Raw genomic sequence first — 22,888 nt, 5'->3', positions numbered from 1 at the left:
TTGGTTCCACCAGCGGGCATGAGAGCATGTTCTCTGCTCCTCTTTCTAGTTTCAAAAAATATCTTGATTAAAAAATGGGTTTTTGCTTAAAGGTACTGGGGGAAAGTGATTCTTATCGATATCAAGTGGTATAAGGAAGGTCACTTACAAATTGAAAAAAATGTAAATGATGTAACAGAGTTCTTTTGTATTGACCTCACAAAAAATAAATATTGGATGCTTTTGATGAGTGCAGAAATGTAGCATAATTTAAGAAAAACTGCTGAAACTAGTGATGAGGATGATATACATCTGCATGGAACAAAGTAGTCCTACATTTACCTGAGTTAAAAGGGGAAAACTGGATATTTCTGCTATTCTGATGTCCCCACCTTCCCAAGACGTTCTTACTGGAAGATCTCATAGTGAAACATTTATTCATATTGTACCTGTTCCTTATAAGTTTTATATCTGGCACGGAACCTTCCACAAATGAATGATCACAAGTGTGATCCATTTCTTTATTTCAAGTCAAAGGCAGATCTAATTTGTATATACTGCTGTAAAATTACAGAAAAGCATCAATGAAGCATGCGTTTTGTCACCTGCTGATACTTTGTTCAGCTGATGGTTGCAGAGCACAATGTCTGCATGGTTAGACACTGATGTCAGGCTCAGTGGAGATGTAGAGATATGGAAAGAATAAACGCCATAAGAACAGATGCTCTGTGTGATTTGACCACCTGGGCATTGCCACTTCTCCAGGGAGAAGGTTGTGGGCATCTACACCAGTAGGGTGTAGCTGTATCTGAAGGGGATAGTGTATGAGGCAGCCCTCCAGCTGCATGAAGCTTTCATTCCCACCAACTGTGGGTGACCTGTGGAAAAACAGCAGCTCCTCAACACATCAGGACAGTGACTGCACCACACTAGTTGCTTTTACTAAGAGACCCTGAGATTAATCTGCAGCAGAGATGTGGGTGAAAGCTGAGCCCCAGAGTGGGGAGGTAGATAGAGCACTTCTCATTGCCACCTCCCCAAAGTCACATGTGACTGTGGAGGTCCCTGTGCCACTGCAACTCAGCCTTTCCACTTGAGTCAGCAGGTTGCTTACAAGCAACTGCAAATGTGCGTGGTGTTCATATTGATCAGTCGGTGTTATTTTTAAGTTTGATGAGGAGAAAATTCTGGGGAATTGTCCCCTGTAGAGACTATGCCACTGGAGCACTGGACACAGTGCCTGTTACTTGGAGGCTTGCATTTCTCTGTGCTGACCTGCTGCCACTTGGATACAGCCTGTAATGAGCTGTTTTGGCTTCAAGTCATTTCTGAACAGCACATGTACTGTGCAACTTCCTCTTACTCATTAACAGCAAGAGCAGAGGCTGAAATGCTCATGGTTGTGCTTCAGTGCAGATGTTTGGGTTTTTTTTTTTTCCCTCTCAGGCTTGTCATGTGTCTCTTGCCCAGCTGCTCTCTGGCTCTTTCACCCAGCACCTTCTCCAACCCATTTCCCATGCAGTTCCCTATGACAATAGTTATATACCCTATAAATATATATATAGGCTGGCTTTCCTTTCAGCTGCTTCCTCTGCAACAGCTAAGCTCCTGTGAAAGCAATTCAAAATCCCTCCTTGAGGCATTTGAGAGACTCCACTACGGACAACATGGATCACATATGCAGGTCCTATCACTGAGTTGTGCTATCTACTGCTAATTTTGGTTAAAGATTTTATCAGTAACATTAGCTTTTTCTATGGCTTGTGCAGCTCTAATTTCACCTTTGGTGCCTCACATTAACTGAGAAGCACATACAACATTATCAACTGGGTACTTTGTAATATTTTTCTTGAACCAGTTGAAGTCTAGCTCATAACAAAACTTTTTTGTCCATTTTTCCACATCTTTAATTTTTGTCTTCTCATTAAAGCCTCTCACATATCTAGGGAAACGTTTTTTTTCTTCTCCATGAAACGGAAGGACTCCTTTACTGTACCAGTTCCTCTTGGTGATTTACTTTTTCCCAAAGCTGTGGCAGCCATTTCTTTCTGCTCTTGCCCAGTGAAATCCTGAGAAGCTCCGTGGAATCCCTCAACAATTTAAAGGCAAATCTCTAGTCTTTTGACTGTAGCAGAAGATGTGATGTTTGAACCTAACAAGTTGCTCTGTGCTGCATTCCTATTCCGATATTCTGGCAAAACACAAACATGGGAAGTTCATTTTCTAACATACATAATGTAACAGCCACAAAATTAGGTTAATGTAACAGAAATTATGTGTTTTCTGAGTAGAAAAAAAAAAAAGAAAAGACACTTAATGAAAAGGCACTTTCTTCTCTGGCAACAGTTTTAAAAAAGCAAATCCTACCTAGAAATTTTAAAACTGTTTCTAAAAATCTCTTGTCTGTTTCAGAGGATCCCAGAAGCCTGATTTAAGACCACTCTCTGTCCAGTTCCTTCAACTGACCTGTAGTAGGTTACAGAGCTACATCTCATTTTGTATCCCAGTGTCCAGTCCTTGCTCTGTGGTTGGCATTCCCAGCTCACAGGCAAATGCCTTTGGTCTCCTCCATCCAAAGTTCATGGGCAGCCCAAATCTCTCTGTACAAGCCTTTGATGCAGGTGTTTTTTCTGTTGTTCCCATCTCAAAACACTACTAGCTCCTGCCTACCTCTAATGAGAATATCAAGGTCAGTATGATATATTTTTGTGAGAGGCCCAGTTCCACGGGCATGGCTGATAGTCAAGGTGAAAACTTGATAATTTAGTGCTTTTTCACCTTGCAGATAATCAGTTGCCGTTGAAGAGAGCACACTGGAGAAGTGATGCAGAATTACTCATCCTTGCAACTGCTGCATCATGTAAATGCAAGTTATTTCATTGTTTGTTACTGGAATAGGGATACGTCCAATTCTCTGAATGCATAGCATTATTTTAACCTGAGAGCTCTTGGGTTTTCCAAAAGTAATTCAAAGAAAAGGCCTATGTAGATTATAAAAGAAACAGAAATTCTTTTGATTCGTTGTTTTCCTTGGATCCGTGAAATCAAAGGTATCGACGCTATTATTTTTTCTGTGTTTTCTCCTTTTTCACCTCCCCACAGTGTGAGGTTTTGATGAATAAGCAACAGATGATCACAATACTTCTCTAGATTCTCTTAGTAGCAGAAAGTTTGAAAGTTAAGAAACAAAAATGCTGTTGGGTGTTTCTCCTCCTTGTTAACTTTTCTCTGTATTTCAGCTTTCCACCACCAGTAATTCCAGAGGAGATTTGTATTGAAAAAAGGTAATTTTTCTCTGACATTTCTGCTATTCTTCTGAAGATCTACTTACTGCAACATAGGCAGGGACAGATGAGGGTTGCTCATCTGAAGTCTATATTAATTTAATTTAACTACATAGGATATGTTTCCTCCCTTCCCCAACACTTGCCCTGGGGTGGTGAGAGACATGTAACATTTTAATCAATGCAAGTTTTCTGTGGTAGTCTCAAAGAAGTATGGGAATAGAGTTGAGAGACAGCACTATAGTTGCTAAATTACATATGAAATGCATGACTGAGGTCTCCTGCAGTATGTTGTCAGCTTTTGGGACTCTGTAAGTATCAAAATGACCCTAGAGGAGACAGGAGATGGGGGGAGGAACCAGCTAAAATCACTAAACATTCAAATTACTATTCATGTTAAACAAGTAATCCTTTACAAATGTCAGTAAATTTAGATATCAAGGCAGAAATGTGAACTCTGCATGGTCCAGAGGTAGCAGTGTGACTTCCTAAAGGATTTTCATACCAGCATGGAGACAGTTCTAGACCCCCTAGGAGAGGGCTCATACCCTGGTGGGAAGTGATTCTAAGGTCCCTCATCTGAATAAAATGGCAGCACAGCATTTTGTCAAAGTGGTGGTGGCAATATGCTATTTTAACACATGCAGTAGTGAAGTGCTTTATTGGCTTGGCTTCTGATGAGCTAGGACCCCACCTAGGACTGTACATCTGGATCTGATCTTGAAATAGGCATCTTATATTACAACTTTTGCTTGTTTTTTAACAGCTTCATCATGTAGAAATCCCTGGTCAACACAGTATTTATCTGTTTGGGTACCTTTCTGCATATTTGCCTGTGAGACACAAGCACAAGGCAGTTGAATACCTCTATATGGAATATAACCTTATTAATTTTAAACCACTCCGAAACTTGATCGTAAAAATAGTGTGTACATGCTACCTGCATGCAGTTTTGTTCCTTGCTTGTTTCTGTATGGTGTACATTATATTGTGTTTTTTTTAAGGAAGAAATAACTTCTATATGTTCATCCTTCCATCCAAGAGTTCAAGCACTTTCTTCTCTAGCTTTTAGCTGTCATGGTGAAAATGCGGTGGGTCATATTGTCTCCTGCCATGGCTTTTTGTTCGAAGTCAGATTTAACACAAAATGAGGGTTAACACTCTGCTCATGTATTTTGAAATTAGTTGCCAATGCTGTTTTCTAAAAAGAAGAACCCCAGCTCATTCTTTGCTGTTTTGTCCTTTCAGGGCAGGCAAGGAGCAGAAGCAACAAGCGCACCATCAAAGATTTGATGACTAAGCAAATATAAAGGCAGTGATAAAATATATTCTTGATGGCTTTTTAAAAAAAAAATCAGTAACAAAGATTTCTTTCTTTCAAATACTTATAATTTTGAAGGATTTATGCATATTTTCTTTAACAACATGGAGGTGCTTTGTTTCGCCTTCCACAAAATAAATAATATAATCACATATTCTTTCCTATGTGAAATACACAGCTTTCTCATAGGAAAAATAACAAAATTCCCTAATAACTTTGTTAAATTGTTTGCAGATGTCAGTCATAAGTATAGACATGAATAAAACAAAATAATGGTTTTATAATATTAAAGAATCATAAAACAAGTACAGCATGAATAAACTGAAACATCAAGGGGTCTTGAATGTAATTCTAGTCTTTTGTTGCATATGGTAATCTCTGGACTGTGAGCACATTTCCCATGTTCTAATTATACATCAACCTGCTACAATTTCATTTTAATAGAGAGTAAGTGTAGGGTTATTGGGGTTTTTGTTTTTTGGGGGTTTTTTTTTAACAAATTGTCTGGCCCAAAACACTATTAAGAACCATATTCTTGAATCATATCACAAAAGGTATTTAATAATGTGCTTTATCATCTAATATAGAGAAGTATTTTGATTCCCTAGCGTAAACTGTAGTAAACATTGATCAGCATCTACATGTATCTGGACTCCCATCACAGAAGCTTCCTAAAATTCTTGACACAGAGCTGCAAGCAGAATATTCACTGTGCATCATGTTTTTTTTTAAATTTTTCTTGATGGCTTTCTTAACACCCAAAGAAAATATATTTGCTTCTATTGAAAGTTAGCTATCTCACCTTTCCATGTTGATTCATAAATAAAAGTAGTTGCATGGGATATTTTCCTAGACTTCTTGTAGGAAACTGCTGAGTTAGAGAAACTGCATAAATATTTTCCTGTTACAAAGAAGTAAAATAGGAAAAAGTCCTTTCTGTGGTACTTCATTATCTAATTTAATTTTTCATTTTCCACTCTCAAGGTTTTAAGAATAAAAGCTTGTATTCTGAAAAAGTTACATGCCTTGGTAAAATCTATGAGATATTGCATTCTTTAAGCAAATCAACAAATATATTGTCCAGATTTCCAATGCTGTACACAGCTGTTTGTGTGCATCCAGACACCCATCACCAAAATATTTTAGCACTTGGACAAAACCCATCATATTGTAAAGTGCTCTATAAGCATGATGAGTGATCTGCATTATTCCAGGCTCAGGATGTTGGTGACAGAGAAGAGTACAAGCAGCTGACACTGTGGCCCTGGATCTACTCTAGCCTTACAGCAAACAAAGCTTCCTGCCAAGCACTTTCAGACTTTAGGAGAGTTTTTAGCTAGTTAGTACAACAAGTCATGGTGAGGGGTGAAGCATGGGATCCCGCCACCCATCTCTCCTATGGCAGCAATGCCCTCTGCTCCTTGAGGGTAAGGAAGGGGTACACAATGCAGGTGTTTCAGCAAATCAGATCTTTAGGGGAATAAATTACTAGACCATGAAAACAAGACCAGTGCCCTTCTATGCCACTCTTAGGACACTCTGAGAACACCACTCTGCTAAAGAGCTAGACCCTTGGTGCACTGATGCTCTGCTTGCAATTTTAAGAGCCAGCGCTGAAGGTCAACTGATCCTTAACTGTTGTCCTAGAAAACTTGCAGGGGTCCCTCCAACATTGCTGTGTGCTGAGCACTTCCATGAAAAAGGCTTTGTTTCGGTGAAATGCTAAGAAAGTGCCGTGTGTAGATAAAATTTCCCATCTACCCTGTCAGCATCCCATGCTGTACTTGTCCTGGAAATTGCTCTGCTAATAGATTGGCTCCTGATATGGTGTCTGCAGTCCTTGAGCAATTATTTTGCTCATTTTTTTTGGCTCAGAACGAGGACAGCTTTCTGTAAAGTAAGTGCTGGCTCAAGCATTCTCTGCTTTTTCCCTTGGTGTGTTTGCACGTATGTGTGGTGGATATATAATGATGTGATGTCTCTGCATATAGAGCCTGATGGTTTTCTCTTGCAATCTATGGCAAATCAGCAAGCACAGCTGTGTGGTGCCATGAAATAAATCTCCTTCAAAAACCAGTATACTGGTTGTGGACTGAGTTGAGCTCAACACCCATCAGCAAGAAACAGTTGTGTTGTTCTGCTGCATTAACTTGTTTCTTCCCTCTGACAGAAAACCATGAACTAGAGTTTGGGGGGCAGCACCCACATTGTTGGGTCATTTGGCCCAGCAGTTCATCCTCAGGGCTGAAGGAAAGCCTTTACACCAAGGGTCACCTGGGCTGTTCTTTGATAACAGAAGCTTCTTCAGAGTCCCATGACCACTTTGCAAACGTAGATGGTTGCCCATGTGGGGTTTTGTCTGCAAGCTTGGCTTTTGTTTGCAACAGTATGCAAATACAACTGTCCTGCACCTCCAGATTATGACAAGGAGTGGAGTTAATTTTTAAGGAGAAGCTGTATAAGCACAGCATAGTTAAAGTTCTTGATGTAAAGAAAGTCACCAATTCACAAAGGAATTTGATTACCTCTATCCATTATACACACACAGTGAGTGATCGTGCTACTAACCATCTGTCATCTATTTCATTTGCATCATCAACACCTGCCCTGTTTATCTGCTACATTCTTTTCTTCACTGAATTCTTACACTGCTTTAATAAAATACAGAAATGTTATTGTTAAAAACCAATTAATTTACAATCCTCCATAGAGATAGTATTACTTATAATTCAATTTAGCTTCTAATGACCTGCTTTCTTGCAAAATGACTTAATTCTAGTGTCAAAGATTAGTTATTAGACATTACCCTGCTGCACCAGTCATGTACTGCTGAGACAGGCAAAGCAGCTCTAGGTGTCCCTGGTCATTAATCAGAACTCAGAGACATTTTCCCTTTAACTCATTGCAGAACCTGATTTCATCTGCTGCTTTAACTCTTTGCTTTACAGAGAATTTTGAGCCTAACTTTGCTTGCATTTTCATATTTTAGGCCTTCAAGGGGGAGAACAAAGGGGGAAGTTCTTCAAGGGGGAAGTCCAATTGCTTCTGAAAAATTGGTTGTTGCTTTCTGCTGACCCTCCACTGAGGAGTTTATTTTGCATCTCAAGACTTAGGTCAATGGGCCATGAAAAGCAACGCTTGATTCTCCCCACATCACTTTTGGGGAAATTAGCAACATCAGATTTTCCACGCTACTGTGGGAATTGCTCTGGGTGTATTTTCCTTCTTTTTACAAAAAAAGGTGTTATTAATATGACAGCAGCCAACCCAGCTCCACGTGAGTGCCTTGGCAAGGCAGCTACTGGTAGGCACCCCCTTCCCCAGCTTCACAAAAAGCATTGTGAAGCAAGTGGCCCAATCCAGCCCATTCTCACAGCACTGGCCAGGCTCTTGGGCATTTGGAAGAACAGCTGGTTTTGCGGGTCAAGTGCTGATGTTTCATAAACAAAATATTATGTGCGATATAGGGATGGGTCTTCTTTCTTGCTATATCCCATTCAAGGGTTGGCTTTTCTTATTCAATGCTAATATGGCTTCTTCCTCTTTCTCAAGTGGTGTAGCATTGCACTGGTAGTTGCCTTATTTTTGGGGTATTTGCAGACTGTGGTATGGCAGTAAGGCTGGATTTGATTCTTGTAAAACTATCTAAAACGCTATTTTTTTTTGTATTTATCCTTTTGTTTCTGCAACGCATAAGAGAAATACCTGCTGTTGAATTAAATCCCAAATCTTTAGACCATTTCAGCAACAAAGGGCAAAAAAATTGCAGAGCGTAAAAATTGCATATATAAATCTATGGATTATAAATAGAAATAAAACCTTTTAATTTATGACAACTTAAGCTTTTGAACAATAACGCATAGTATTTTAAAAATTTATAACAATGTTAAGACTTTAGACTCATCAAAACTCATTCATGGAGATGGAACAAACAGCAGGACTTAATGTGGAAAAGGCTATTTCTTCTACTCACTGACAAGTCTATATGCTGCAGTATTACTTCCAATAAAATCTTATTTTTAGCATATTTAAGTGATGCAGCTTAGAGTGGGTGAATTTTTTTTATTTTCCCAAAATACATTCAATTCTCTCTTTTGAAAACTGAGAAGCTACCTTGTGTTACAAAAGGCAAATACTGTCTCATCTGACTTCTTGACAACTGCATGGCATGCTGAAAGAATAAGAGATGCTCATTATTTTCCTAAAGCACAGGAATTGGCTGTACAGTGTAGGCTGACGAAACTTCAACAGCTGTCTTCTAAGAAGCAGGGTTTTTTTTCACAATAGACTATCAAGGGACATGTGAATAGTACACTAACTCTTAAACAACAGGCACTCTTACAAATGATCCAACTCAGCTATGAGTGCCTAAGAATAACCTCCTTTGGATTGCAGGGGTGGGACATTGCTCTTCAGGCTCTTTGAATGCTAAAGCTGTACATAAAACATTTTGCTGGGTGAATGCTCTGTTTGTGTAACTTATGATATTTGCAGACAAAATCCATGTGAAACAGTAACATCTTAAATACCATGAGCATCAATCCTTTGGACATTATGGTAAATCTCTTTGTAAAAGCATCCTTAACAGCACTGATTTCCAAATCATAAAGACATTGTGTCAATCAGACTAATAAATAATTCACATTTCTAAATGGTTTGTACACAGGGTGATGGAGCGTCGTGCTAGGTTAAGAAACATCCAGGTAGGGTAGGAAATACTCAGCTAGAGCCTAAAATGTCTTCAGACATAATCCTAAAATAATCCTGTTTTCAAATGGTAGAAGTTTGTGCCTCCTGCTCAAGCAGCATATCATCAGCATCCAGATCAGGAGTTATGCCAAACTAGCTGTAATCTAATATGGAAATGAGATGTTGGCCTTGATACTGTGTCATTCTTCTGAATGGGATCACCTGCACCCATATCTCCTAGGAGGAAATTTCAAACAGAGTTAGCTCCTTAAACCTTCTAATTAAAATGAGAAATCCCCAGGCTTCCATGACTCAGCCTCAGAAAAAGATTATTAGGAATTTAATAGGGAAAATATCGCATCTCAGACCATCTGTGACCCAGTGCTCTGTGAGAATTTAAAGAAAACTGGAGGGAGGAGGTGCACGCTCCAAAGCACACTCTAGGAGTACTTTGTTGGAGCTGCAATAAATCAACATAGTTAGAGTACAGCCTTTTTCAGATTTAATTACTGTTACATAATTATTAGCAAAGCAGTCTCCTCTGAAACTGTAAAACTCATTACATCAAAAATCCCTAAGCTCCTGATGGAATTTATGAACTAGTTACTTTCTTCCTAGCTCTGGGAAAATGCAATAGGATGCATTTGGTTTTGTGTCCCCCAATGTTTCAGTGTGCTGAGCTATTCTATTCTTCTTAGTTTTGGGGAATATTTTTTTTTTTGGGGTTTTTTTAGTAGAAAATGTATTAGTTTGTGTTTGTTTGCTTCCTGGCACAGAACCTAGGTATAAGCACTTGGGGAGAGATACCCCTTCCCCCTCAGTGAAAGGGATTCGCATCTCATTTTCTCTATCACTGTAGTAGCCACTGATTGAGCTAAAGTACAGATTCCCTCATGAAGGTGCCAAAGAACAAAATTTTCATTGTCTTTTCCCAGAGGTTTTGCTGTGAATACACAGCTTTAAAACCTGCCAATGATCTGAACAAATTGCCACCAGGGAAAGCCATTTGGAGGCTGTATTAAGCAAGCCTGAGGCCAGCCCTTCCCTGACCATTGCTGCCCAGTTTGAGATGGTTTACAGCTGTCTCTTGGCTCTCTCATAGGATAGTGGAGAGATTGCATGATGCTCTAATGGACAGGCTGAGCCTTAAATCCATGGCATTGCCTCATAAATAGAGAAAATAAGAGACATCCTTTCAGAGAGCTGAGGGAACATGTGAAGAAGGGTAGTGGCAATGGCTCCTTTAGGGTCCTGTTATTTCACAGCCTGTGGGCCTGTGCTGAGCAATCAGTAAGGTCTCAGCCCAACAAGGTGAAATCAACTACAGCAATCTTCTCTTCCCTTCCCTTCCCAGTCCTGGGAGGTACTCCTGAGGCTAAGCCTGACTTTGGCTTCTTGCAAGCTCAGGAGTCACAAGCATGAGGAAACCATCACAGTGTGTTCAGGGGTAATTCAGATAATGCTTTTGAGCTGCAGCACAAAGCAGAAATCATATTTAATTATTGAAATGATAGCGACATTGTCAAATGGGAGAAGACCTGCCTGTTTGGGCTTTTTTTTCATCTGCTTTGGTAAGTTTGTGGTATCAGCGAATAACTGCTTTCCTTGCACTCAACCACTCCAACTTCTGGCTCTATAAGTTGCTCTTTCATGCAAAATTGCAAGTCTTATGACAATTTAATAGATTCCCAAAAATTCTTGGCTTCTTCCAATTTTATTTATCGGTAGACATCATAGTGAAGTAACATTTGCCTCAAGGTTTAAACTATTAACAAAGAAAACTTGAGAACCTGAGCTACGCTGGATCAGAAATATAGTGGTATTCACTTTTGCTCTATATTTAATTTAATTTAATTATCTTCACAGATATTTCTCTTGGTAGATATTACAGATTGCAAAATAACATGAAATCCATACAAGACAATAAAATTTAACTTAACTTTGCATAACAATTTAATGTGATCTGAATACTGATATGTTTAATAGAGTTAAATGATACATTTACAGTACCCCAAAAGAGAGATTAAGGAAGCAAGCAAAAATGAATAGAAGCCCTCTTTCCAAAAAAGAGGGATATGGCTCAAGGATCAGGGTTTGCATTTCACACACCACCAGCTGAAGTGAAGTTTCCTGCACTACATTTCTAGTAGACAATAGATGAACAGATGGTTTAGAGAAGTAGAGAGAAGGATAGAGACTGTTTGGAACTGGGTTTTTAAATGAACGAGGAGTCAGTAGAATTTAATGAAAATAGGTTTATAGGGCTGATTTTTAAAAAATGTTCTATTTTCTCTCCTAGGAAAAAGCAGTTGCTTGAAGTGCACTGGAGAAGTAGGTCTTGAGGAGATCACTGGGAGATGAAATTACAGTTGTTAAGGTAAGAGAAATGAACAGCATAATCCTTGTTGGTGGACCGAAGAAGAAAATTTGTATGTGAAATGTGAGATAAAAACAGGACATGAAGATAATCCTAGTATCATCCATAGAGTTTATTTGAATTGCAGAAAGCTCTGCCCAGATCTAGGTCGGGGAGAGAAGAAATAGCAGGGTCCTGAGAGCTCTCTCCTTGTCCAAACAAATCTTCTGAAGCATCTCACTGGAAAATTGTACTGAGCTTATTTTCTTGGGAACACCCTTACTTTGTGAAAGATGGGCTCAAGTTGTTTATTGGCATGGAGGCAGAGAGCATGATTGGGGCAGTCATTTGGGCCACTGGGTAAAGCATTAAACCGAGGTCTCAGACACTTGAGCAAGTTGCCACAGCTCAATGGCTTCCTCTGTAGCAGCTGAGCTATTGCAAATGTATGGTAGCACACACTAATTTAAACTGTTTTCAGTGGGGCTCAGCTGATGCATGGCAGCCACTAAGCCAAGGTTGCTCAGTCATATGTCTGAAATCATATTTAAGGAATCTGGGTTCAGCTCAAATCAGAAGATAGGTCACCAGACTTCTCACTTTGTGATTTCTTTGGGCAAACATTTAGTCTTGGTTTGTCTCATGTATATAGCAGTAGCAATGGTGTCAACTCAAAACTGTGAAGTGCTTTTAGGGGAGATGAAAAAGGAAAAAGTAAAGGAGAATTCTTGCTGGGTGGAGTAGGTGGAACTTTGGCTGAGTTTGATGCAAAGTTTTCATGCTTGCCCTATTAGTACCTGAGTAAATCTGATGTGTTTGAAGGGGTTTCGTTGGTATAAATGAGGGTAGTATCTTGCCACAGGGACCCAGCCTTCTGTTGGGGACCACACATAACCTCAGCTGTCATTTATCACAATTCCTGAGAACTGCTGAGGAAAGAGCAGAAGAATAAGGAATGTGCCTTTTGCTTACCACTTGCTCTCTTTGGATGTTTTGGAAAGTATCAGATGCCCCTATCCTTCTGGGAAAAAGGCACAAACATCCATCTATTTATTGGTTGGTTGTTTGGTTTTTTTGGGGTTTTTTTTTTTGGTTTTTTTAAAAAATATGATATGCTTGCTTTGAAATAATTTAATAATGGAGGGTTGGTTTCTCCCTTGTTTGAAGTGAAGGTGTTCCCCTGTGGAAGGATTTTTATTCTGCCTTTCTGTGGTGATCATAACATGTGGCACTCCAGACAGCTATTCTGTTCAGAGCTGAAAAACACCAAGCATTTCCTTTAATACTACCAATAAACATTTGTGTTATTTTTTCCATAAAGTGGTACTCTAAGCATCATGCCAGATTTCCAAATGACAGGTTCTTTTGGAGGCAAAAGGAAAGTATCAGTATTTACTGGTTATCATAAGTATTTCCAAACAATTTAAGAAGCACAAAGTCCTAAAATATTTATGTATTCACAACAGTTACAGTACTCTACTACCATTTATTGGGCAGAATGACAAAATACATGTATCAGAGTTACGATTGCTGTGATAATTACTTGAGATAATCGCTCCATAGTGAAAATTAAAAATAAAATCGTAGTATCACGCACAGTGATTAAATATTTGTGCAGTGGTTTATTCTATGGTCATGGAGGTGGTTCCTATTAAAAAAAAAAATAAAGGAGAACACAAAAAAGAAACTTAACATTTTGTTGCAAAAAATTTTTACCATATTCTTACAGTAACACCTTTAGGAGTTGCAAAGGACAATGCCTCTCCTGTACATGCAGTCCATTGTCTTGCTTCTTCCTGTTACAAAGGGCTTTCAGACAATAAGCTTGCAAACTGCTACAAAAATTATCCCATATCACTCCTGTGTTTCTTTAGAGTGGATGGGAAAAGGGAACAGCAGAACAAGAATCAGAAATCTTGGTTTGGGAGTCCTGCCTCGTAAGCATAGCGAGCCTCTGCCTAGTTATTCATCAGACTAAAGATTTTCAACAGAGCTGTGCTAACCCCCTCAGCTACTGCTTCTGGGCTGGCAGTAGCAGCTGTCTCTTACCATTATGCCCCGAGGAAGCAATGGCATTTGCCAGCAACTCCCTTTGTGTCTAACTCATTTCCTACATTCTCTTCTTTCATTTGCATAGTCAACTGGTCCTTATGCCTCAAGAAAATCAGGAGAGCATCTGAGGAATAAGTTGTTAGAAATGGAGTTTTTAAACATCACACCAGGAGGTGCATGCACAGACCTCATTATATTCCCAACAGGTCTGCCAGCTCATGAGAACATAACACACCAAAGAGAGACTCTCTGTACCAACAGTTGAGAGTTACTAAAATAAAGAAGGCAGCTCCCCCGCTCCCTCCCATCTCAGCAAATCATTGTGTGAATGCAGTGAAATATTTCTGTGAGCCTGCTTTTCGTCATGATGCCCTTCTGGTGGACAGGACTTATTGATGTCAGGAGTGCCAGAAAGAGTAGTGCTTAAGTTATAATAGGCTGCTTGCTTCTATTGTTCTTCCCTCCATCTGTCTCCCTTCTTTCACAGTAATTTAGCCTGGGGTTGTCCCAAAAGCATCAGCTAGAAATTAGTCAAAATAACCTGAAATCCTAGAAGAGGTTAGATCAGAGACTTGTTTCACTGAACCTCTTCAGAACCAGGACTTCAGAATTGTTAATTCTTTGATCTCTGATGGTTTTTCCCATCTGTGGTTAGCCAGGCTGCAATGGCATGCTGATGCCCAGGAGAGACCTGCCAGAGATGTTTTCCAGGTGAGGGGCTGGGTTGACATCAACGACTCTGAAAAAGCAACAGCTAATGATGCCTCAAAGGTGTCTCTGATAAATAGCAGTCATCAAGACTTCTCATTCTTTTTGACTAGCCCAGTGGATATTTGGTAAACTTGACCTCCTAGTTCTGCAGGGTGTTGATGCCACTGATAGAGGCTTTCAGGCTCTTTCCTGATGTACTGAGGTGTCAGAATGCAAAAGGGAGATGTTTTTGCAAAGGCCCCATGCCCTCTTATTTTGAGTTTGGGTATGGCTGGGGCTGTGCTTCGTGTAATTTTCCAGCTATATTTCCAGTTCCATTTTCCATTGGAACCCAGTCAGAGCTGAACAGTGCTGAACCAAAGAAGCTGCTGACTTATTGAACAAGTGGTGAGCGTTTAATTTCAAACGCTGTTAATGACAAAAAAAACCCAAAGAGCAAACAAAAACCCCCCACCCAAAAAACCCTCTGTGGCTATTATTTTGGCCTTATTCACTGCTGACCTGGTGTCTACCACCATGCCTCAGCTGATATCAGTTGCCTCTATGAAGCAACAGAGAAAGCATGTTGGCAACTTTTGATAATTGTATGAGCAAAGCTGGTCAAAAAACTTTCAAGAAAACAGAAGTACTTTGAAATATCTTGCTTTGGTTGTGAGAGAGACTTGATTGGGTGGGGTTATTTGGGGGAGGGGGAAGAGGGCTGGAATGAGTATTGCTCTGCCCTGTGTGGGTTTGCAGCCTAGTGACTAGAGCTGGGAGAGGGGATGGAGGCACTCAGGGCCTTGCCTGCCCTTATCAGGAAAGGGCCCTGTTTAGTGCTCCTGCTCTCGGTCAGGCAAACAATCAACTAGACTTGAATCAAGGGGCATAAATGCACTATGATGAACCTGGAGTTTAGTCTGGTCTTAGTGCTTGATGAAGCACCACAACAGACAGCTTTGGACAAGCCCTGTTGCTCATTCAGACGTGACAAGGTTCTGTGACAAGGCTAGTGAAAAATAAATGCATGTGCAACCCACTGCTTTTATTTAGGTTTTATTTAGAGTCTTGAGCTTAATTACAGTCCATGCACAACTCTGGATATGTTATGAAAAAACTTAGCAGTGCTTCAGCCAGCCTGTATGTCACTGAGAAAAATTAGGCTCTTCTGTTGTTCTTAAGCTTTGTAGTCAATGCTGATGTTGTACCGCTTGTTACATTTTGGTCCTGTGGACACTGAAAGAATTACTGGATGATCAGTGCTTTTAGAAAATGTGCATTCATGGTCAGAAGGCTGAATTCATAATAGCAGGCTGACTATGGATGCCTTTTTTATAAATATTGGTTATATCTGATGTTCTATGAATACATGTATCTATTTCTCAATCTTACATAGGATATTATAATCCTGAATGGTGTTTGTGGTTTTGGACTTGTTTGGACAGTTGTGCCTATGTGAAAATGATCTAGAACAGCTTTTCTGCCAGTAAGAACAAGTTAACTTCACATGCCTACAGACCATTCTACAAATGAGACTCTGTAGTGACCAGGGAACCTAAAATTGAAGCCATATGGAAACTTACTGTGCATATTAAATTGCATGCAGCAGTGTTAACAGCATTTTGATTTGTGGCTGCAAGTAATAAATGAATTATATTAATTTTGTAGCTGCAAGCTAATTTCTCCAGAATTACTTTTTAATAACCAGCATCATGTTCATGGGTAAGATTTAAATACATTTAGGAACAAATCTGAGGATTTTTTCCTGAAAAAAAAATTAATGCTAGATTATCATTTGAGACCGAGTTTACTCAATAATTCTCTAGATATTTCACAGTGAAATGTTATGTAGCAGTTCAGCAGTTTGGACACGAAATTACTTATACATGATACAGGTACTGGTGTAAATCACAGGTCAAATGGGTATACTAAGCAAAGACTCTGTATTGCATACTGCTGCCTTCATGCATACTGACCTGCAGGAGAGAAGGGGAGGATATAACCCTGACCTAGGATGTAACACTGATCTGAGTACAGGATTTATCTCTTCTAGTGTGTGATTCTTCCTTCACAATAACCTATTCTTTTTGGGGGAGGAGTTGCTTCCCAGACATCATTGGTGATAGTAAGAAGGCAAAGGATGATGGTGAGTTATGCTTGCAGTCTAGGATTGATAGGAATATTTGTGGTCCCATATAAAATACTCTCTCTTATGCCTTGGTCAATGGACCAACACATTTAATAACACATTTAATATATTAATACTGATGCCACTAGTATAATTTTTGCCTGGAGCAGCACTGAATTTGAAGGGAGGGCACATCCCAGTGCATGGCTAGGAAAAAGATCGTAGGTAATACGACCACAGTAGCAGTGAAATATTGTGCTCAGGCAGCTTGTACTGTTAGTCTCTTATGGAGGCCACTAGGCACAGCTTAAATGAACCACTGAAGAGTTTTTCCATAAGGCTGTGCCTGTGGTAGAGGCCATTACTCATGGTGGAGTCACCATCTTACAGCACATCCTGACATCTGTGTGAGTACCTGAGGGTATGGGGAACCCGTGATTAAGTAAGATGTGGATGTATTGTACAGCAACACATCTCCTCTAGGGCATCTTTTGCAGGCTCAGCTGTTGTGAAGTGCCTGTTAATCCAGCATGAAGGCTGAAGTAACTCTTATGGGGTGGGTGACCTGCTGTGCAAAGCAACTGCCTCGTTCAAAATGGGGTTAGGCAGTGCTGTAGCTGGGACACCCTCACTGCCCGGGCCAGGTACACAGGCACCTGAGCTCAGGTTTTATGTACCTGTCTCTGAACTGGTAATTATCTAAATTTGTTGTGACCACGAAGTTGTCTTCTTGCTGTGGTAGCCAAGTACACCCTTCCCTGCATTTCCACCAGGCATCATGATGCATCCTGCACTGAATTATTCCATCCACTGGGAAAGCCCTGGCTATACTTTTGGTGGCATTTTGTTGCACATTGCATCACTGGTTATGTTGAGGCTGTGTTTCTGTGGTTGCAATATTTGTCATTATGATTTTTGAGTTTAGTTATCCAAAGCCTCTCCTGAAAAGAGAGTGGGAGATGAGGCATGGGGACAGGGTTATCCTTTTAGCTAAGCTTCTATTATTTTATCAAATAAGAGACAAACTGGGTGCTTAGAAGGAGTAAGAATATATGGAATTTAGGAGCTGGTGGAACATGATGGCTATGAGTAGGATGTGATTCTGTGTGATCCTGTGAATACATGGGCTGAAAGGCTGTGTACCCAAATCCCTGGAAACTAGTGGTTGAACATACTGGGTGACTGTGGACTCACTCTCTTATCACACTCCTAAATTTTGTGCCCCTTTAGCATCTAAATTAGTATTACCCCATTTATTCAGTCAAATAAATGAATTTCCCCACTTGGTCATAAAGACCTTCAAAATCTGCATCCCAATGGGTATAGGCGTGGCTTTGTATGTACATTGCTGGGGGTGAAGTGAATTAAAATTATTATTGTATGTATTGTAGGAAATATATTCTCTAAAACAATGTTTGTTACCAAGACAAAGATGCCAAGCACAAGAACAGCTCTGTCTTGTACATCCACTGGGAAAGGGCTTTGTATCGTGACTGACATAGACTGCCCCTCAAAATTTGGAGATGGAATCTCAATTGCTTAATTATTAAAATTAACAAGAGCCCTGCTCCTGCTTTTCTTAGTGCCTGGACAATGCTTTTTTCCTTTCCCACATGTGCTTTGCCTGGTGTGCAGCAAATATCCAGTAGTATTCATGTGGGCTTTCCCCTTCATTCTGAGAAAGATCCCGTTGTAGTTTCTTTGTTTGCAAGCTGTCTGCCCAACAGAAATGTCATTCCAGTAGCATCTAAGCATTATGCATCTGCTCATATGGCTGTAAATAAATAACGTGGTGAATAAGGCTACGTTTAGCTTCCCGTGTGATTTAAAATCCAATCTGGTATCTGCTAAACTCCCATGGAACAAGAGCAGATCCAAGCCCTTGGATTCCTGCTTTCACAACTACAAATTTTACGTTCTAATCTCTGATTTAGCCTCTATTCTCTATCTATACAAGGACTCCAATTCAATTAATTGTTATAAGTTTCATTCACAAACAATGTCCAGAGACTTCTGAATTTATAACCTTTTACATTTGAGTATACTTACAGACCAGGAAATTTCCTCAGCCTGAAAAATACTATTTAAAATATTAATCAACTCCAGTAAAAAAACCAACCAACAAACAAATAAAGCAAAAACCAATCAAACAAACTAAGGAAAAACCACAAACTTGCTTAGTAACGCTCTACAGAAAAACAAACAAACAAACAAAAGAAACCAACTCACAAAAAAACCCTATCACAGAATATCAAAAAGTCATATTCACTGCACTGAGCTGGGGATGAGAATACACTGAATATCCTAGAAAAATGATAGATCATAAAGGTTGCTATTCTGTTATTCTGTGGTTTTTTTTTTTTTTTTTTGTTTTGTTTTGTTTTGTTTTGTTTTGTTTTGTTTTGTTTTGTTTTATATATATACTAAAATAGTCCAGAATTTCAGCTGCAGCTGGATCTTTTTTTCTGTGTAGTGCATTCTACATATGCAATGTCCTAAAATTAAGTAGTGCAAGTAGCAAAGTTACAGGGATAAGGGTGGAAGCCTGAGGAGCTAGTGACAAAGGAAAACAGCCAAGAGAAGACAGTTTTTCTGGGAGAGAAGGTGGAACAAACCTCTTTCATACTCTGTAACAACCTTTGTGGGTGATGCCAGTTCAAAACCAGTTGAGAGTCACAGGGACACTGTGGGCACTTAAAGAAAGAAAAGAAAAAAAAAAAAAAGAGAAAAGAAACATTTCTTTTTTCCAGAGCTTCCTTGTCTGTGAATTTGGCTTTCTTTTCCCTTTCCCTAGCTTGTTCTTCCACATCCTCTGGGGCAAGGGGGAAGGCTTTTCAGGAAAATAGGCCATCCTCTTGGCATAACGTGCAAGAATTTTGAGAGATGACTCGCCCAGGTCTGATTGTGAGGTGGGGAGAGGGCTTGGGAGGGCGATTCTGCCTGGCAGCCCTGTGTAGGGTAGTGAGATTTGTATCAGTGAGACACGACAGGTCTGCCCTTGAGATTCTGCAGTGGCACAGTGCCAGCTGCTTGCCACGCTGATCTGTGTCTCTCCAGAGCAAAATCACAACCTGCTGCCATGGTTCAGCTCTGGGTCAGACCCATAGCCAGATTAGAGGGTTGTGGGTTTTTTTGTTTTTTTTGTGGGTTTTTTTTTTTTGTTTGTTTGTTTGTTTGTTCATGCGATTTTGCTTTTAATTTGGAAGTTGCTGAAATTTTACAAGGGGAGCTGCTTTCCTGACAATTCAGCCCAAAGCAGTGCCATCTCTCGTACTTGTACATCAAAAAGCTGTAGGATTGTGGTACCAGGGTTTAGCCTGCTTTGACCTTGGGTGAGAACTATAAAATATAACCGTAGACTTGTCAGAATCTGAAAAACAAATTAGTGCAGCTACTTTTTAATTTAGGCAAGTATTATTTGTTTTTGCAAGGAAAGATTCTGCCATGTGTTTCACTGGGATTTCATTCATCTTTATTGATGGCATTTCACTTAATTTGCTGCCATTTGAGAGCCCTACAGGCAAAGGGGAGAAGAGAAAAGTAAAGTAGGGGTAAAAACGGGAGAGGGAATTGCTAGTATAGAAAAAAAACCTGCTGTCACATTTGTGCCTGTGCAATCTCCATACATTTTGAAAATCTTTGTGCAGATAGCTATGAAGTGAAAGAATGCAGACAGTCCCAAAGGGAGCACAGCCAGGATGTGCCCTAAAATGATCGTATTCCTACTGTAACTCAAAAGAGCTTTGAGATCAGTGGTTACCCCTCCCTCTCTCTGTGCAGGCTCACTGAGATTTCTGGGACTGTGGGGCTGGGGCCACTGGTGTTAAATTTTACTCCTAATGAGGCAGAGTTCAGAGTGCATCCTTCTCAATGATTACTGGTAAGCCCAGTGTTGCAGAGGAAAGGGTACAAACCCTGCAGTACGCTCTCATGCCTCCCACTCCTTTTCCAATTCAGGCGCATCCCTGCCTTCAGCTGGGCTGGCTGAAGTCCTGGAACATGATGTTTAATTTCTTTTCCAGCATTTTTATTAGTAAAACAATATTTATTTTCTTCACCCTGTTCTGACATCTTTGGACATCTCTTTTCTATGCCGTTATGTTGGAAACAGGGTATTAAGTTATATGGATGTTTAATCTGAACCAGTGCAGCCATTCTTAAATAATTAGTGTATTTTTGATACCATAAAAGCATACAGTGATTCTTAAAAATCACACTAAAATAATACTCTGGGAAATAATAAATGGCAAAGAGTTCCACTGTGTAACAAAACCACATTTGAAATAGCTTTTTTCCTGCCAGTTCCCACCTCTACAAATGACAGAAGGCTTCATTACTCTTGTGCTAGAGGACAGGGGAGAATAGAAACTTCTCACCTAATTTTTCTGGAGCAGTTGCTATTTTACATGTTTCTGTCCTCAAGGAAGTGAAAGCAGTTAAGAGGAGGAGAAGGCAGGCAGAAACGAGCAGCTTTGTTTTGCTGTATGAAGACAAATTTTACAAAGTGGAGATTATGGGTAAAGAAACCCACTGGCTTATATTCCTGTGAGTGTAAAGCACCAGGAACTTTCTTGACTTCTTCAGATTTGTTCCCTAAAATAAGGCAACTTCAAAGGCATTTTTCAAGGCACTCAGAGCACCTTGTGTTCTGGGACTGGCCAGCAAAGGAGCACAGAAATGTTTGTCATGTTCATCAAGGACATAGTATGTGAGAGTGCCTGTTCTCAAGGGAATCCCCTACCTCCACATATCTAAATAATCCATACCCTCCTAGACAGGGGATGTCAGGGTTTTTTTCATGCTGTCTCAATATTTTTCTGTGACTTGCTCCATTATTTATTCTGGACTGGCTTTCCAATTTGCAATGCCCTTAGCAAGTGTGGTGCCTGCCTTGAGCTACCAGAGGGGGAATCTGGCTGTGAATTGCCTCCCCATCTGTCGTGGAGTGAGCAAGAAAGATCTGAACTGGCAGGAATCTTCCCCTCCCCCCCACACCCCTTTCTCTTTGCTTCTGCTGCCAGAAGGGGAAAATGCAACTGGCCTATGAGTTATTGAGTCAATATAGGGCCACAAAACTGGAGAACCCCAGATTGTAAAGCCTGAAGTCTTAACCACTCCTCACATGCTTGCTGAGTGTATTATGCAGGCATTTCCTTCCCTTGGTGTAGGACTTGCATCTGCCTCCTCTCTTTGCTCCCAACTCGGGGAAATTCACCCTTCCCGGGTGCAGCAATGCTGCTCCCAGGTGCTGGGCTAACTTTGCAGCCTCCTGCAGTCTCTGCTTACAGAAAAACTTGGTAGAGAAGCTTGCTGCCACTGCTCAGTGGGGGAGGCTGCTCAGCTGCATCTGCCCCAGCCTTCAAAGGATCCCTTGTTTCTGTGTCTACTTGCCTATAGCTCCTTGTGATATATTAGTTTATTTCGGTGTCTTTTTTTTTTTTTTAACCCTAACCCTTTCCATGATTTGCTGAACACTCTCTAATGGTGAATAACACCAAAACCACCAAAAGCTGTTTTTCCGTGTTACCTTCTTTCCCCAAGCCCCTCCTATATTGGTGCAGAACACCTGGGAATGCTTTCAAACAGCTGCCTGTACCTTCCACAGTTCCAGACCCCGAGGAAAGGTAGAAAATGCTGAGTCAAACCCCCTGAATAGTGGCTCAAGACTTGTGCTTCAAAAGCCTCTATTTTGGGCCTGATATTTGTGTCTAGAGAGGATGCTGGTTGAGATAAATACCATGTCTGGCCCCCTCCCTTCGCAAGCCTGCTGATCTTTTAGACCTGATCTAAACTTTGGGACTTGTTAGCCCTCCTCCAGCAGCCTGAGGTAGCCTGGTACTATTTAGAAGAGATGGGTGTTAGGCTGCTGCTGTCCTGAAAGAGCTACAATGCTTGACAGGACAGGCTGTTTACAGCAAGTCCCACTTGTGAAATTAGTCAAATTATTAGGAAAAAAATTGACCCGTCCCCTCTTTGTCAACCTGCATACTCAAGTGTGAGTCTGAGGTGTCATTAACAAACCACAGATCAGACTGTCATTTGGCCAGGGCTCTCTAGCTTGCAGGTGGAATTTGCACTTTTCATGCAGTTTAAAAAAAAAAAAAAAAAAAAGGTATTCCCAGCTCAATCACAGCATTTGTACTTGAGTTGAGTCCTTGTGAAATAGCTGCTCTTTACCCCTCAAAATCAAGAAGTCTTGCTCACTGAGGTTTAAAGGCAATTGGCTTTTAGCTCAACCATTCATTTATTTTGTCACTTGTGTAGCTCACTGAGAAAAGCTCTGAGCAGATAAAAAGCAGCTGAGGCTCTGCTGAGCTCAACTCTGTTAAGGTACGAGGGGACATGTAGACCCTGGTAGCTGCTGAACTAGTGTGGGTTGCAGACACATC

General features: G+C 40.3%; 1 protein-coding gene across 2 annotated transcripts in view; it reads right to left on the bottom strand.

The window, feature by feature from the left end:
* The window catches only part of LSM5 (LSM5 homolog, U6 small nuclear RNA and mRNA degradation associated), a 591,871-nt gene that overhangs the window by 45,652 nt on the left and 523,331 nt on the right, over window positions 1-22,888 (bottom strand). The window lies entirely within an intron of this gene.

The sequence above is a fragment of the Heliangelus exortis genome, chromosome 2 (genome assembly GCF_036169615.1).
Source record: "Heliangelus exortis chromosome 2, bHelExo1.hap1, whole genome shotgun sequence".
Classification (NCBI taxonomy): domain Eukaryota; kingdom Metazoa; phylum Chordata; class Aves; order Apodiformes; family Trochilidae; genus Heliangelus; species Heliangelus exortis.
This window is presented reverse-complemented; position numbering and strand designations above follow the sequence as displayed.